Source organism: Rousettus aegyptiacus, unplaced genomic scaffold (assembly GCF_014176215.1).
Source record: "Rousettus aegyptiacus isolate mRouAeg1 unplaced genomic scaffold, mRouAeg1.p scaffold_m13_p_2, whole genome shotgun sequence".
In the NCBI taxonomy this organism is placed as follows: domain Eukaryota; kingdom Metazoa; phylum Chordata; class Mammalia; order Chiroptera; family Pteropodidae; genus Rousettus; species Rousettus aegyptiacus.
This window is the reverse complement of record NW_023416295.1, coordinates 8596087-8611305: the sequence shown is the minus strand read 5'-3', so window position 1 is coordinate 8611305 and position 15219 is coordinate 8596087. Positions and strand designations below refer to the sequence as shown.

General features: G+C 38.9%; 1 protein-coding gene across 2 annotated transcripts in view; it reads left to right on the top strand.

The window, feature by feature from the left end:
- The first annotated feature begins 7921 nt into the window (after window positions 1-7921).
- RHBDD1 (rhomboid domain containing 1) overlaps window positions 7922-15219 on the top strand; it is a 100570-nt gene continuing 93272 nt past the window's right edge. For both annotated transcript variants that reach the window (XM_036237258.1, XM_036237257.1), the window contains exon 1: window positions 7922-8064. The gene's annotated coding sequence lies outside the window, so the exon portion shown is untranslated. The remainder of the gene's footprint in view (window positions 8065-15219) is intronic.

Genomic DNA, 15219 nt, shown 5'->3' with positions numbered 1-15219 from the left:
TATGGTCTAAAATAGTATCAACATTTCCTTACAGCTGAGCCCCATGGCACTTGGATGTTGGCAACTTAAAATGGATAAAATAGTGTGCCAGATTTACTCTGGAAATTTAAGATTGGTAATGTTTTTCTTAAAAAACAAACCCTTGTTTTTTTTAGGAAATGCATATGGAAGAAAAGAAAATTCTTGTCTACAATTTATGTAAAAATGATTCAGAAAAAAATGTGTGTATATATAATTATAATATGTAAATATGATATATAAATACACATAGGAGAGAGTGAGAGACAGATAAAAAGAGAAATGCATGTTGACACTGAGGACATTTTGTGAATATACAGGAATTCTCTGTACTAGTCTCTGTACTATAAGTTTGCGATTATTTCAAAATAAATGTTTTTTAAAATCGACAGCATGAAAACTTATACGATCTGACATCCAAGACTGGCATCCTTATTAACTTAAGAAAAATAAACAGTGAACTGTAAAATCTTATTTCATATATATATATATTTAACAATCTCAGGTAAATGACAGCCTTTACTTGTATAGTTAGCTCACAAATAACAAATCCCCTGGGAAAGAGATACTTTGGTTAGACGTCAGGTGTGTTACATTAAAACAGAATAAGGAAAATCTAAATTATGTGAGGTGGAGCTCTCTGTGATCATAGGTGAGGTCAAAACTTCTCCCCACCACCTGTTCTGCCCCATGGCCTCTGTGTTTCCCAGCCCTACTGTAGTAAATTGGGTAAAAACTTAGTAAAAAGTCTGCAAATTTTTCAAATTTTTTCAACAGATTCTTCCCACCCAAGAGTCCTCTGCCTCCGGTTTCCCTGTCACCACCCAGAATTCCCACTTGCCGGTGGACAGGCTGACCCATGACTTTTAACAGAAATTTATTATCTCCAAAGTGTTCCATCAATAGCCCTACATTTTAAATATGTTATGTCTAATTGTGGATGGAAAGGTTTTTTTGAAGGGGTTTCAATAATTATTAGCAAGCAGTGGTAGAGATACTGCTGTGTGTATGTCCGAAAATCACTTGTGGACTAAGGGACTGATGGGAAAGCTAACCAAGAGGCCTAGTCATCTATTACTGCCATCATCACAACCTCATCTCCCATATTTTAATGCAAGTTCCTTTTTGAACACTTCTTTCCTAGCAAGAGCATTCATAAGCTTTTCCTTTTCTAAGAATTCATTATCTAAATTAGTTTTTAATAAATCATAAATACAGTATTCACAATACAACTGCCAAATTTGAAAAGATGTAGGTTAGGAAGACTCATATGAGGTCTCAAATGGCATGTAGAAACTGATTTGGAAGTCTGGAGTAAAATTATTCATTGTAGTCGTGGAAGCATCAGAATTTGAGTTGATAAAACAGAACGGCAGTTGCAGATGTGTAAAAAAAAAAAAAATGCCGTTAAAGAAATGATTATTAAAATAAACTGCTTATTTAGGATTTATTATTTGAAGAAAACAGGAACTCTCAAACACTATTCTACTATTATCTTGTAAACATAGGAACAATGGGACATCTGTAAACCCAATTTATTTTTTAGATAACAATCACAATGAGTTAAAACAAGATTAAGGAAGCTTTACCCAAAACACTCAGTAGAAAAAATACTTCCTAAAATAGAAATGGATAAAATTAAAAAACACTATCATTTAAAATAATCCTGATATGAAAACTGAATAGTTGTCATTTTCACTTTTTATAGTTTAGATAATAAAACAATGAAAACTTTATGTAAACATGTACATAAAAACAAAATTACCTTTTATATGGACTATGACATATCCAATGACACACAGTACTAGACATTTATTATTCAGTAGTAAAAATAATATATTAGAAAGTGTGAACCATTAACCCTTCTGTCCACTAGCTTTGTGAGTGTTGGCAAATTCGACTCTCTGATGCTCAGTTTCTACATTTATAAAATGAAGGTGAAGTGCCTGGAGCATAGTAGACACTCAACAAATGGTAGCTCCAGTAGTTATCAAAATAGTTAACACATATTGAGTGTTTATTGTGTGCCAGACACTGTGATAAGAGGACTGAACGCATTAGCTTTACAAGTAGAGGTCATAGCGGTGGTAATTGAAACCTTAAAGTATGCTAGAGAAGTGAGAAAACAAAATTTAAATTTACTAAAATAATACTGAATTGTAAGAAAATAAAATCTATATCTGAAGGTCTTCACAGGAAGAGGGTCAAGGGCTATATTGAAGTGCAGGGTATCCTGAAGGGGCACTCAGCCTCCTGCTCTCCTACTGAAGCACTGTCATTTCTGGTCCTGAGATGACTATGGCCTCCAGATCCACCAGCTCCAGCTCCAGATCCACCTATCCTAAGAGTCCAAGAGTCCAAATCCCAAAAGAGAGCCTTTGACAAGTAAGTCCCACTTTATCTTCCTATCCACGTTATCAGGGGCGAGAAGAAGGAAATTCTGGCTTACTCGTCGTCTATGGAGAGAGGGGACTACTCCTTAGAAAAAAATTCAGACAATACGTGAGTAGAGAATGAGGTTTCATTGTTTTAATGCCTCGGTATAAGAAATAAAACAATCTATGGGTGGTATGATGAAAATCAAGGAGTAGATGATCTAAGGATAGGAGTTTAAGCATTAAATTGTAAGCATTAAAATCCTGCAGAGAAACACAAGATATTTTAGTGTTATCACAGCTCTTCTCGGCTCCATTAGCTTGAGAGTCGATTAGTGATAACTGACATGCAATTATAATAATGACCATAGTGTCAGAATAATTAACCATCGCAAGTCTATTGCAAGAGCACTGCTCCTATTTGCAGTTGTAGTAATACTATTCCAGGACTTTTCTCACTGGCAGTACAATCACGATAGCTTCATAATTCTACATTTTTCATTTAAACCAACGAAAAACCATTTGAGTTCTAAAGCATACATTTCCATATAAAGACTCAAAGACAAGATCATTAAAAGAATTTCTAAGACATATATTGATTGCATTTTTATTATTAATGGTGTTTTCTACTAGTAGAGTTTAATATTCTCCATATTTTATATCCATAATCCACAGCTAACTTTTCCCAGGATTCTCCTAAAGTCTCCATTCCATATAGCCCAGTATCTACATTGTAATGCTTGTACACCAAGGATATTGTACATCACTCCTTACTGTTGATCAAAATAATACCCTGCTCAAATGCTCAAAAACCAAAAATCACTCTAGCGATTCCTCATAGTATTGTTCTCATTTCTCTCTTTTTTTTTTTTTGGCCGGGGTGGGGGATGGGGGGGTGGGGGGGCGGGTGGAGGGGACTAAGCTTGGAATGCCCTTCCATTCATCTCCGTGGGTCCATTCTCATTTACACACCAAGGAGACGATTCGAATGCCAACTCCACAAATTATTCTCATCTCTCTATCTTCAGTCAATAGTCTCTTCCTTTACAGTCCCAAATTAACTTAATTAAACCTCAGTTACAGCAGTTAACTCCGTCTCTCTGGTTTCACCGAAATTTATGTAGGTCCCTTGGCTCCTTTATAAGACTAGACGTTCCTAGAGTATGGTATCCGTATCTGATTGGTATTCCCATCTCACAAATAATGTCTTAAATGTAGCACGTGGGGGGAAGGCCCTGGGTAGGCCTGCAATGCTCACATTTTAATAGGCCTTGTCGATAACCGACACAGGTCCACAGACTGGCTATCTTTTTCTCTTTAAGCAGCTTTGTTGAAGTAGAATTTATAGATCATAAAATTCACCCATCGTGGGTATATAGTGTGTGATTTTTAATAAATTTATGGAGTTGGACAACCATCATCGCGATTCAGTTTTACAACTTTTCTATCATCCCCCAAAGTTCCCTCGTGTCCGTTTACGGTTAACCAGGCTCTAGTCAACCACCAATCTGTTTGTTTCTATAGATTTGCCTCTTCTAGACATTTTATATGAAGAGAATTATACAGTATGTAGTCTTTTGGATCTGGTTTCTCTCAATTAGCATACTATTTTTTGAGGTTCATCCATGTTGTAGATAAATTGGTAATTTGTGTCTTTTTTATTGCTTTATCCATTCAATACTTAAGCGTTTGGATTGTTTGCAATTTTGGGCTGTTATGAATACTACTGCTATGAAATCTGCATACAAGTCTTTTATGGACATATGTTTTATTTCTCTGGGGTAGATGCCTGAGAGTCAAATTGCTGGGTTCCTATCATAAGTGAATGTATAATAAAAACAAACAAACAAAAACAAAGTGGTTACATGCTCACCAGCAATGTGTGAAGATTCCAGTATCTCCACTTCCTTCCTATATATATATTTTTTTTATTGTCACTCCACGGGGTGTGGGGTAGTATCTCATGTGATTTTAATTACCATCTTCCTAATGGCTAGTGATGAGAAATTTTTAATGTTTATTATTCACTTCTTTGGTATTTATTCAAATCTTTTGCCCACTTTTTAATTGGATAATTTATTTTTCTTGAGTTGTAAGAACTTTAAATATTCCAGATACAAATCTTTTACCAGATATAAAACTCGCAAATATTTTCTTTCACTCTGTGGCTTGATTTTCATTTTCTTAATGATATCTTTTAAAAATCAAATATTTCTAATTTTGAAGAGGTCCGATATATCAATTTTTTCTTTTGTGGATTGTGCTTTTGATGTCAAAGAAGTCTTTGCCTAATCTAACCTGACAAAAATTGTCTCTTGTATTTTTAGTTTTATAGCTTTAGCTGTTACATTTACGCCTATGTTCCATTTGGAGTTAATTTGTGTGTATTGCGTGAAAAATCCAAGTTCATGGTCTTTTTTCATACTGATGTCCAATTTTCCCACCATTATTGTTGTAAAGACTATCTTTTTGTCCTGATAACTTTATTGAAAATCAACTGACCATATAAGGGCTTATTTAAATTCCATTCATTGATCTCTATGCCTACTCTTATACCAATAACACATGGTCTTATTTTAACTTTATATTACATTTTGAAATTGGGTAGTGTAATTCCTCCAATTTTCTTCTTTTTCAAAAGTGTTTTGGCTATTATAGATATTTTATTCTACAAGGACCAGCTTGTCATTTACTATATATATAAAAAACCTGCTAAGATTTTGAGAGATTGTCAAATCCACAGATCAATTTGAAAGCTGCCATCTTATTATTGCACCTTCCAGTCCACGAAGATGAAATTTCAATTTCTCTCAGCCATTTTGAGTTGTTTTCAGTGTACCTCTTTTGTTACATTTATTCCCAAGTATTTTATTTTTTGTGCTGTTCAGAATGAAATTGTCCCCTTAATGCTATTTTTGGACTATTAATTTGTAGTATATAGAAATGCTTTTTAAAAATCTTGATCTTGTATCCTGAGACTGTGCTAAACTCATTTATTAATTTTAGTAGTGCTTATTTGTGTGTGATTTAAGATTTTTACGTACAGGATCAGGTCATCTGTGAATAAAGACAATTTTATTTCTTCCCGTTCAAATTGATGCCTTTTCTTTATTTTTCTTTTTACTGCACTGGCTGAAACTTCCAGTAAAATTTTGAAGAAACTATGAGAACAGACATCCTTGCCTTGTTCTTGATCTTGGGGTGAAAACGATCTGTGTTTATGGTTACAGATGACATCAACTGTACTTTTTTTTTTTTAATAGATACTCTTTATTAGGTTAAGGAAGTTTCCTTCTAATCTTACTTTTTTGAATTTTTATCATAAATGTGTTGGATATTGTGAAATGCTTTTATGTAGCTATTGTCCTTTTTGTCTATTGATATATTTTACATGGATTTTTAAAAAATGTTAAACCAACCTTGCATCTATGGTATATAATTCCTCTTAGGTATTGCTGGATTTGGTTTGTTAACACTTCATTGGGAATTATGTATGTTCACGAGGAATGTTGATCTGTAGCTTCCTTTTCCTGTAATGTCTTTATCTGAATTTGGTATAAGGATAATTAACAACTTCACAGAATTAGTTATTTCCTCTATTTCAGAAAGAGCTTGTGTTCGATTGTATCAATTCTTAAATATTTCATTGAATTCACCGGTGAATCCATCTGGGCCTGGGTTTTTCTTTGCGGTACTATTTAAAAATATTAGTTTCTTTGTTATAGTCCGTTATGGTTGAATTGTCACCCAAAAGAATATGTTGAGGTCCTAATCCCCAGGAACTCTGAATGTGTTCACATTTGGAAACAGGGTCATTGCAGATGCCATTAGTTAAAATGAGGTCACATTGGAGTAGGCTGGGCCCCTTTGTACTTTTAGGAATTATCTTACAAGATAATGTAACAGTTGTATAACTTTTTTGTTAAAAAACTTATAGACTTATGGCACTGATTCTTTTTTAAGCCTTGCTTCAGTGATAGGAAGCTGCTGACTGCCTCATACATTAAGATACACAATTATTATTCAACATGCCGATTTCAGTAGGAACTTAAAAAATTCCTGTCTGCTCAATAAGTCATATAAAGGTCCTCTCAAATGTCTATGAATTTTTTCACTAATATTTGAAATTGAACATAATTGTCTAAGTATATTTTTCACTTTTACATATAACATTTTAATGATTACTGTATTGAAACTTCTTGATTTGTGGCTCCCTTAAAATCACCTCTGTATTTGATATATTAAGGACAAGAAAAATGATGTAATTATAGAAAGGTGTAAAGAGTGTTAATAGAAAATAGAATTAGTATTAACTGAATCAATGCAAATGATTAGTATTAATTGAATCAATGAATCAGAAGGATAAATGAGGACCCCTTCTTTTAGAAATTACATTAATTTTTTCCTAGGGAAATACATAAAAACCTTTATAGGCAATGTATCTTTTTCCTCTCCTGTTCAATTGACTTTCTATTTCCAGGAACAAAGTTTCTTACTGTCAGCCAAGCTTCCTGATCAGCGCATTGTTTTTAGATGAGATAACTTGTAAGACATTATACTAGCAAATTTCTAAGAATCTTCTTTATCACCTGAAAGTCTTTTATATATCTTGCACATGGGCCAATTTTCATTTAAATTTCAAACTCCAAAATAAAATTTCCATGAAGAGTTCTTGCAATACACAATAACAAAAGATAGTCAAAACTCTTTCGATTTAGGCAGTTTTTAAGCAGACTAAGGTAATCCAGCTGTCACAATACAGAGTGGATCAAAACCACCTGTATTTGGATCTCTCCTTGGAAAAGATGTATCTTCTTCCTAGTTATTAGAAGTTCCGTACCAAATAGTAAGAGAGTGTTCTGATATCGTATGAAATAAATACAGCATTATAGCATTTAACCTGATTCCTACAATTGAACATAAACCTTGTTTGCAGAGTAGAAGCAGAACCTATCGTTAAAATTGCATCCAATGACACATGAACCAGCAAACAGAGTAAGAAACACAGTCTCAGACCTAAGCTTTGGGGGGTGAAAAGGACACTCAACACCTTGTTCTGCCGGCCTACTTTGTAACCGTGGGTCCTGCCCTGAGACAGGCAGCTCTCACGCTGTCTGCGCGTAACTCATGAAGGTGCAAGTTTCCGTCTCTCACACCATCCACCTCACAAGCAGCATCTGACTCCTCCACGCAGCAGGTGAGCAGCCTGCAGTAGGGCTGGGGCCCGGAAGGACAGTCCCACAGCCATGACGCGACCCACGTGCTGCTTCGCCCCACGACTGCCTCGAACGCAGGCCACTCGTCTGCTTCACACGTGGTAGAGGACACAGTTATGTATGGCAGGGAGGACTCCTACTGTCCGCGTCTCATCCAGCGATTGCTGCATGCGTCCACACCGTGCCCTCGGTGCCACCCCGCCGCCGCCGCCGCCACACGCGGCCTTCGGGTCCGGCCCTCGCGGTACTGAGCATGCGCCGCGGCCGCCCGGCCGCTTTCCGGCCCTCCCCTCCCCCCACCCCGCCCGGGCCGCGCCAGTCGCGTCGCCAGGCCGCCCACGCTCTCCCCGGCGCCCGGCGGGCCGCGCGGACCGTGAGCGCCCCGGATCGGCGCCCGTGCGTGATGACGCACGTCCGCACGCCGAGACGTGAGGACGCAGGGGGCTGGAAAGAGCGTGAGTGGCTGCGTCGGTTTGGGCTCGCTGGCGCGGTCGGCTTCTGCGCGGGGTGCTTTGCCTTTTCCGAGGGTCGCGGTGCCAGCGGCGGGGCGGGGGCGGCGGGGCGGCTGTCCGTGTCGCCCGTGGGGCGGGGACAGGGTCGGGGCTGGAGGCAGTGGCTTCCGCAGCCCAGGCACCCTCGGTGGGTACGGGAGCGGCGTGGGCGTTTCCTGGCGCGACGCTGCTGGGGTCGACTCTGCCCCGCGGCTCGGCGACCTCAGGCTCTCGGACGGTGGCGTTTGCTCTGTGCGTTTTAAAGGATTGCTTCTGAAAGCCGGAAGTTGAAAGTTGAAAGTGAAGTTGCGTCAGCAGCAGGTTGCAGTTTCAAGTGCTCTCGGAACAGTAACTTTATGTTCCGAACAAGTGTGTGTGGTGAATGCTACTGTAACCTGAGTAGTGGTATTTCTCTGAATAGGAAGCCCATTTAAGTGAATTTAACCCTTTTCTGCCCAGACTTTAAAAGCCTCTCCAAAACGGATCACTTGCTTGCTTTTCCAAACCTTCCCTTTCGAAGACTCGGGCTACTATCAAAATGAATTATTGTTTAGTCTAAATTGAGTCATCTATATGTGTAGGTCCCTTTGCAGTACACTCAGTGACAGCTTGACTTTCTTCCTCCTCGCATTTTTTTTAAAAAAAGTCATTGGAATTGCTTAAAAGTCTGGTCTCACATTTATGTCTCTCTTTTTTTCCTGGTTCTTATAAACTAAAGACATTGAATTTGCTGCTGGTGTGGTTGGGTTTGGGAAAGAGGTAATGTTAGAAAGAATAGCAGTTCATTCAGTCCCTAAATTTTCCAAGGACTACTGGCAATCAGCATCACCTAGGAACTTCTTGGAAATGCAAATTTTTGGTCTCTTACCCCAGACTTACTGAATCAGAAATCTGTTTTATTTTAACAAGCCTTCCAGTTGATCCTAGTTGATCAGTGCACTTAGGTGCTAAAGTTTGGGACTTACTGGCACAGCGATAAAGGACAGACGTTTTGGAGAACAGAATGGAATCATGGAATGGAGTGAAGAAGGTAGTGGCCTTAGAGCTGAGCCATATTATGGAGCAGTGACTTGCAAACATATGACAAGACTGAAGATATTTCTGTCCTTATCTTTCTTTCCCATATGTCACAGCTCCATGATAGCAGAGAGGCACTCATGCTATCTATCCCCCATGCCTACGAATTCTGGACCCAACACAAGAGTTAAGTTAGATGTGCCTGCCAACTGCTGTTTTTCCGGGTCATTAGTTGCAGTGTTTACTCAAAGCTTTTCCCTTCCATTTTCAGGGGACCAGTGTCGGGGGAGAAAGAAATATTCAGGACTCAAAGCAGCTGCCCCAAAGCCTAGACTCATTCTGATGTTGAGAAGGGTCAATGCCACCCTCATCCAAACCACACGATTCGATTAGAGCACAGTGCACACAAGGCGACACTTTGGCTCCTGGATATTGTGGGGGAGAGAGTTTTCAGATAGGCATGAGTCGCTTTGGATAGCAGCTTCTAGAAATAATTTTGGTAATGCTACCACTGAATTAACCCTGTCCCATCATGAAGCATACATTTTTCAAAGGCACCCTTTTTCTTGTTCTTTCAGAGATCTCTAGCAGTGGTTTGGGGTCAGGCAGATCCCACTTTGAACCCGGCCTCACATCTTCGCAACCTTAATTTCCTTTGCTATAGAGTTGGAGTCGTGATGTGTTACTATGCAGCACATTGAATAAAGTGAAATAAAGCGCAAACCGTGCCCCTGTGTGTGAGGCATAGACGTTCAAATGACTGTGCATGTTGGACGAGTGGAAAGATAGCTGCCCCCTCAAAACTAACTTTATCTTATTTGTTTCCTCGTTGTCATGAATGAGGTAGTTTCATTATTGCCTAACTGCGCGGCTTTGTTTTTTAAATGATCCAAGATGTGGAAGTGAAGTCAAAGCTTTCGCATTATTGTGAATGAGAGAAAGCAGACACTTGGAGAAAGTTAAAACTGTAAACGTGGTAGAAAACACTGTCTTCAGTTTTATTACTGAAACAGAGCACCTTCCATGAATTTTTGGGGTGCTTGCTGGCAGGCCACGGTTGGGGTGATTAAATATCTAAGGTAATCAGACAGTTCCTGAAAGGGACACTACATGATAGGAGATGAGCACTCCGTAAAAACGTGCGCCAAAGTACAAGAAATATAATTGTTTTTCACCATGGACGCTTAATGATCACTGAAAATTTTTATGTCCCCCTTTTTTTTAAAGTGATAAAAATTCCTATGTATTTCCGTGTATATAGATTACATATGAACAGGAGCATGGAACATCCTTGAAAGGAGTCATACCAGGTCATAATTTTACTTTGTAACATGCAGATGGGGATAAATCTGTACAGATATGTGAAGTTAGATATGCGCATATACATATAAACATTTCAAAAAATTTAAAAATATAAAAATGTTTTAAAAAGATAGATTCCTGTTATGCTGCATTGACAGTCATCTAAGCAAGGGATGTCACATTTTTAACAGGGAACCCCATTTAACAGAATCTTCCCTGTAGCTCTAAGAGGCTTTAAGACAGAGGCAGAAGGGCTCATCCTGAACCTCTTGTAGTGACACTCAGGCATGCCCCTGGAACCTCGGAGTCCAAGACATTGGGTATGAAACTCAGCTGTAAGATAGGATGAGCTAAAAAAGAGCATTATGAATTCTTGTGAGTAGGGGGTCACAAACTTGTTCGGAGGCGACACCCGAGGTTTTCGGCATTGTCAAACATATAGCTTCTCAAGCAGAGGAGCGAGTGATTATCTAAAAAAAAAAAAAAAAAAAAAAAAAATATCCAGCCTTCAGTCTGACCCATATTTTACAGAAATAGACATTTATGCACATTTTTTGAGAGATCATCCAATCTTTTTAAAAAAATTTCTCCAAGCTGTGACAGCTGTATCACTTAAATCTATTTAATATTTTAACTGGCTGTTGTTTAGCATTACAAATGACTCAAGCAAAAAGGAGCAAGGAGTCAATGGAAATACTTTACTTGTATTTACTGTCCTCATTTTTTTGTTGTATGAAAGCAGCTGGTTTGCATTTATATGGTAAACAATTTTTCTTAAAAGAGTTAATTTTTAGTTAATAGTGAGCTTTCATAAAAATAATTTCAAATGCTAAGTATTTGTTAGACTGTTATTAATAGCAGTAGTAGTATCGCATTGTCTTTTCACACTTCAAGGAGGGTTTCCTGGTGACAGCTGGAGTGTGGGGGAGGGGAAGCACTTTCAATCAACCAGCTGCTCTGTGCAACATCAAGATCCTAATTTCAAAGCCTGTGGATAATTTTGGCTGTATTCACAGAAGAAAATGTATCAAATTTCTGGGAAGCAATAGAGAGTGTGTGGGAGCCCTTTGGGATTTAGATGATAGCCAACTAACAACATGTGCATTCAGGTTTGCATGTTGGTGTTATTTACCATCTAGTTTCCTGGCCATTGTCACATGCACATCGTAATTATAAAACAATAAAGCCTATTTCTGTGGGGGGAAAACGCTCATTACTTTATGGAGGGAAAAGGTGAATAGGAAACAAACTTTAGGGGTGTGCTACGTGCTTTCATATATTTCATTTATTCTTCACAATGACTCTAGGAAGTAAGTGAAGTTTTTCCTCGTCTATGGATAAAGAAGGTCAGCAGGATTGAGTATATGCTTTGCCTGAGGCCACGCACCAGGCAGCAACGGCATCCAGATTTGATGGTAAATCTGGCTTCAGTTTAAGGAATGTTGTCATTGCAACGGCAGCTGTTTCTCCATGGTGTTAACTTGCTTATGCATTTTTAATTCAGAGTCACAACATCATGATGGTTATGAATGAAATTTATATACATATTATAATGACTTCAATTTTATATAAATACTATATAGGGGAGTGTGTATGCGTGTGTGTTGGCAGCTACTTCTAATTTTGGACTTCTTATTGAAAGTCTCTAGGGCAACACTGTGAAAGAAATCTTGCTACATTTTTATGTTACAAATACCAGCAACTTGCAATTATATGTGTTGTCATAAATCAGTCGTGGTTCTAACTTGGAACAAATGTGGGAGTAAATACTGCATACTGCGCGTGTAGTAGAAGCCTCCTTCATACTAAAGTCATGCAGATTTCCTCCTCTCACTTGGGGTGTGTGAATTTTGTACTAATCAGGAACATTATAGATTCCTGAATTTCCAGCTTGTAGCTGTTAATGTCCACCAAGTGATGACTTAAAACAAATCCTTTTATTATTGTGAGATGGCTCCACCGCTTTTGACTGTGAGTTTCGTGGCTCATTTCCTCTCCTTCCCCATTGCCCATGGGATGATGCCTGTCCCAGGATTTTCTTTGTTTATCTCTCTCTACCCTCACACGCCATACAAAACTTTAAAACTTATTTTTACTGTTTTCTAAACATTCTTCGAACCTTTGTATACAGTTCTATTATATTTCTTTGTCACACTGTAATGTTGCTGTTCGTGTGTCTGCTTCTCTTTCTAGGCTATGGTTGCCCAAAGAACACTGCTGCTCCCTTGGTAGATGCTCAAATATTATTAAATGAAGGAATATAGACAGTGAGACATAAAATTATATGCTTAATGCTTTTATTGCTATAGTTTCACATTTAGTGCGTTTTTTTCCTCTGGGCTCATGACTAGAGCAATGTGATGATTTATGTCTGTTAATGACTTGCATGATAGTGAAAAATGAAGAGGTAAATCTTTCTGCAGAAACGCATGCAGGATACCTCCATGCTCCTTCCCAAAGGCTGTAAGATCAAAGAGTTTCTTATTCATTTTTTCCCCTCTTTTTTTCTTGTTTTCTTTGAGTGGATGAATCTAATTGATTCACTGTCTGAAAGTTATAGTGAGAAGTTTTCATCAAGTGATAACATTAAATATTTAGACCAGTCCTATTTTCAATGAAGAAAAAAGGCAGGGAGTGCAATGTTTTGAAAATCACTTTAATCATTATAAGTTTCTTTAAAAACAAACCTTGTATAAATAGAAGACAGATTTTAGACTATCAGTTTTCCTTTTGAAATAACGTTCTTCATCCAGTGTCCAAGTTTACACACTAAGTACGTGACTCCGAGAGGACTTTGTCTTACGTATGCAGAAGTTAATCTTGCTCTCACATCCTTGGCTCTGAGCAGTCTTTTTCTTTCTTTAGGAACATTTCAGAATAGCATGCCCATAGCACACTGCCCCTCCACGTTTTGGGTCCCTTGTGAGCTACAGGGTTGTACTCAGAATGAGAGCTGGCGATGCTTGAAGTAAACCGGTTCTGCTTACTAAGCGCTTTGGTATTCTGGGTGGGGTTCTTTGACTACAAACAACAGAAACCGAGTTAACTAGGTTATCCAGGTAACCTATTCAGGAACAAGAAGCCGTGGAAAAACCAAACCACCAGGTCTTGGTGAAGGACAGCGGCAAGGTGAGCTCTCGAGGTTTGGGTAGACTTGGCAGATCTGGAAAATTTAAGTTAATGCTCGGACTGTTGGCTCCAGTTGTTGGTCGTAGTGGTGCCACACAAGTTTCAATTCCAGGGAGAGAGTCATCATTCCAGCTGTGGTCACCGGCACCCTGACTGCTGGTCCCCCCAGGCCACATGCAGTGGGGTGGGAGGTGGATTTCTGTCACTGGAAGAGTGAAGCACTGATGCTGGGCAGGCATAAAGCTCCAAGCCGTCCCCACCACGTGGCAGTCAGGGGACATCCTTTGTGCTTTCCGGGAATGTAAACAACATCTCCGAAGTCTGGGGCGCTTTCCTCGCTCTTGATTAGTTCTTGTGCTGGGTGGGCATCAGTTAGGTAAATTACTCGCTAACAGTCCTTACACAGATTAAATGGGGAGGGGGCGGCTATCACTTTTTGGTTGATTTTAGGCGGACAAGTCAGGCGCGGAGCGAGCGCGGGAGTGGAATTGCTCGAATCCGCTGAGGGGTGACGGTGGGAGGCTGCCTTCGCCGCTCCCTCGCACCTCCCGGGTTAAGGGCCGACGCCGTCTGCAGGGCTGTCAGTCAGAGAACTGTAATGAGCCCTCATTACACTAAAACTTGTACTCTGTGAGGGGAGGATCAGCTCATGATTGATACTGGGGAGCAGAAGTGGTGATGGATCAGAATGGGATTTGACACTAACTCACCTCGCTGTGGAGCAAAAGTCAAGATGATACACACAATCCGGCGGTTTCATTTTCCCTGTATGAAGACAACCTCATCGTTTCTGTTAAGACTGTAACACTTCAAAAAGGAGAGAAAAATAAAAATTTTGCCATCCGACAATCCAGATTTTTTTTTTTACTAAAACGGAGGCTCATTAAATTCTCAAATTTAATGATAATGTAAAGATCTTGACAGAAACTCTGGTTTGAGATTTTATTGTAAAATTTATTTTAATTAAAAGAATCTACTTTTCACATATCCCATCATATTTTTTGAAAAAAAAATCTATATGTAATTGAATCACACGATGCAGTTTAAAGATGTAGGGTCATGGAAAGCCCAGAAAAATGTTAATTGGTTACTAAGTTATAAAAACACTTTGAAGCTATTTTAAAATTTATTGTTGAGCCTTAGGTTAGTTTATTTATATGGATTTCCCAGTTTATATTTGTATATATAATCTCAATATAATCTCATTTAATTCTAACAACACCAAATGAGCCTACATTATTTCCTTTTACAGGTGACAAATGGCAGTGAAATGACTTTCCTAAGGTCACACAGCTGGCATATTATAGAGATCTAACCTAAGACTACGCCCTCACCAGCATCCTCTACGGCACATGTTAACGTTACTAGCCTTGTGTATCATTCACACAAACAGCACTGGGCCGTTTCTTTTCCCAGACCCCATCTATTTACCCCAGTTGCCTGACAACTTCTTTGTGTTCGGAAATGGTTCGAATGTCCTACATTATCCATCATCTCGTGCTTCTGTTCGCTGGAATGTGGCAACAGCCCGTGTACTGCAGCAGTGTGCTCTGGGAAGCTTTTTGTCCTTTATGTCTTAGAGCGAGCAGCCTGACAGCCTTTCATGTTGAATTCCGCAAGATTGCTTTTCACTTAACAAAGCTGAGTGTTGCTTTCTAGGTGAAAAATAAT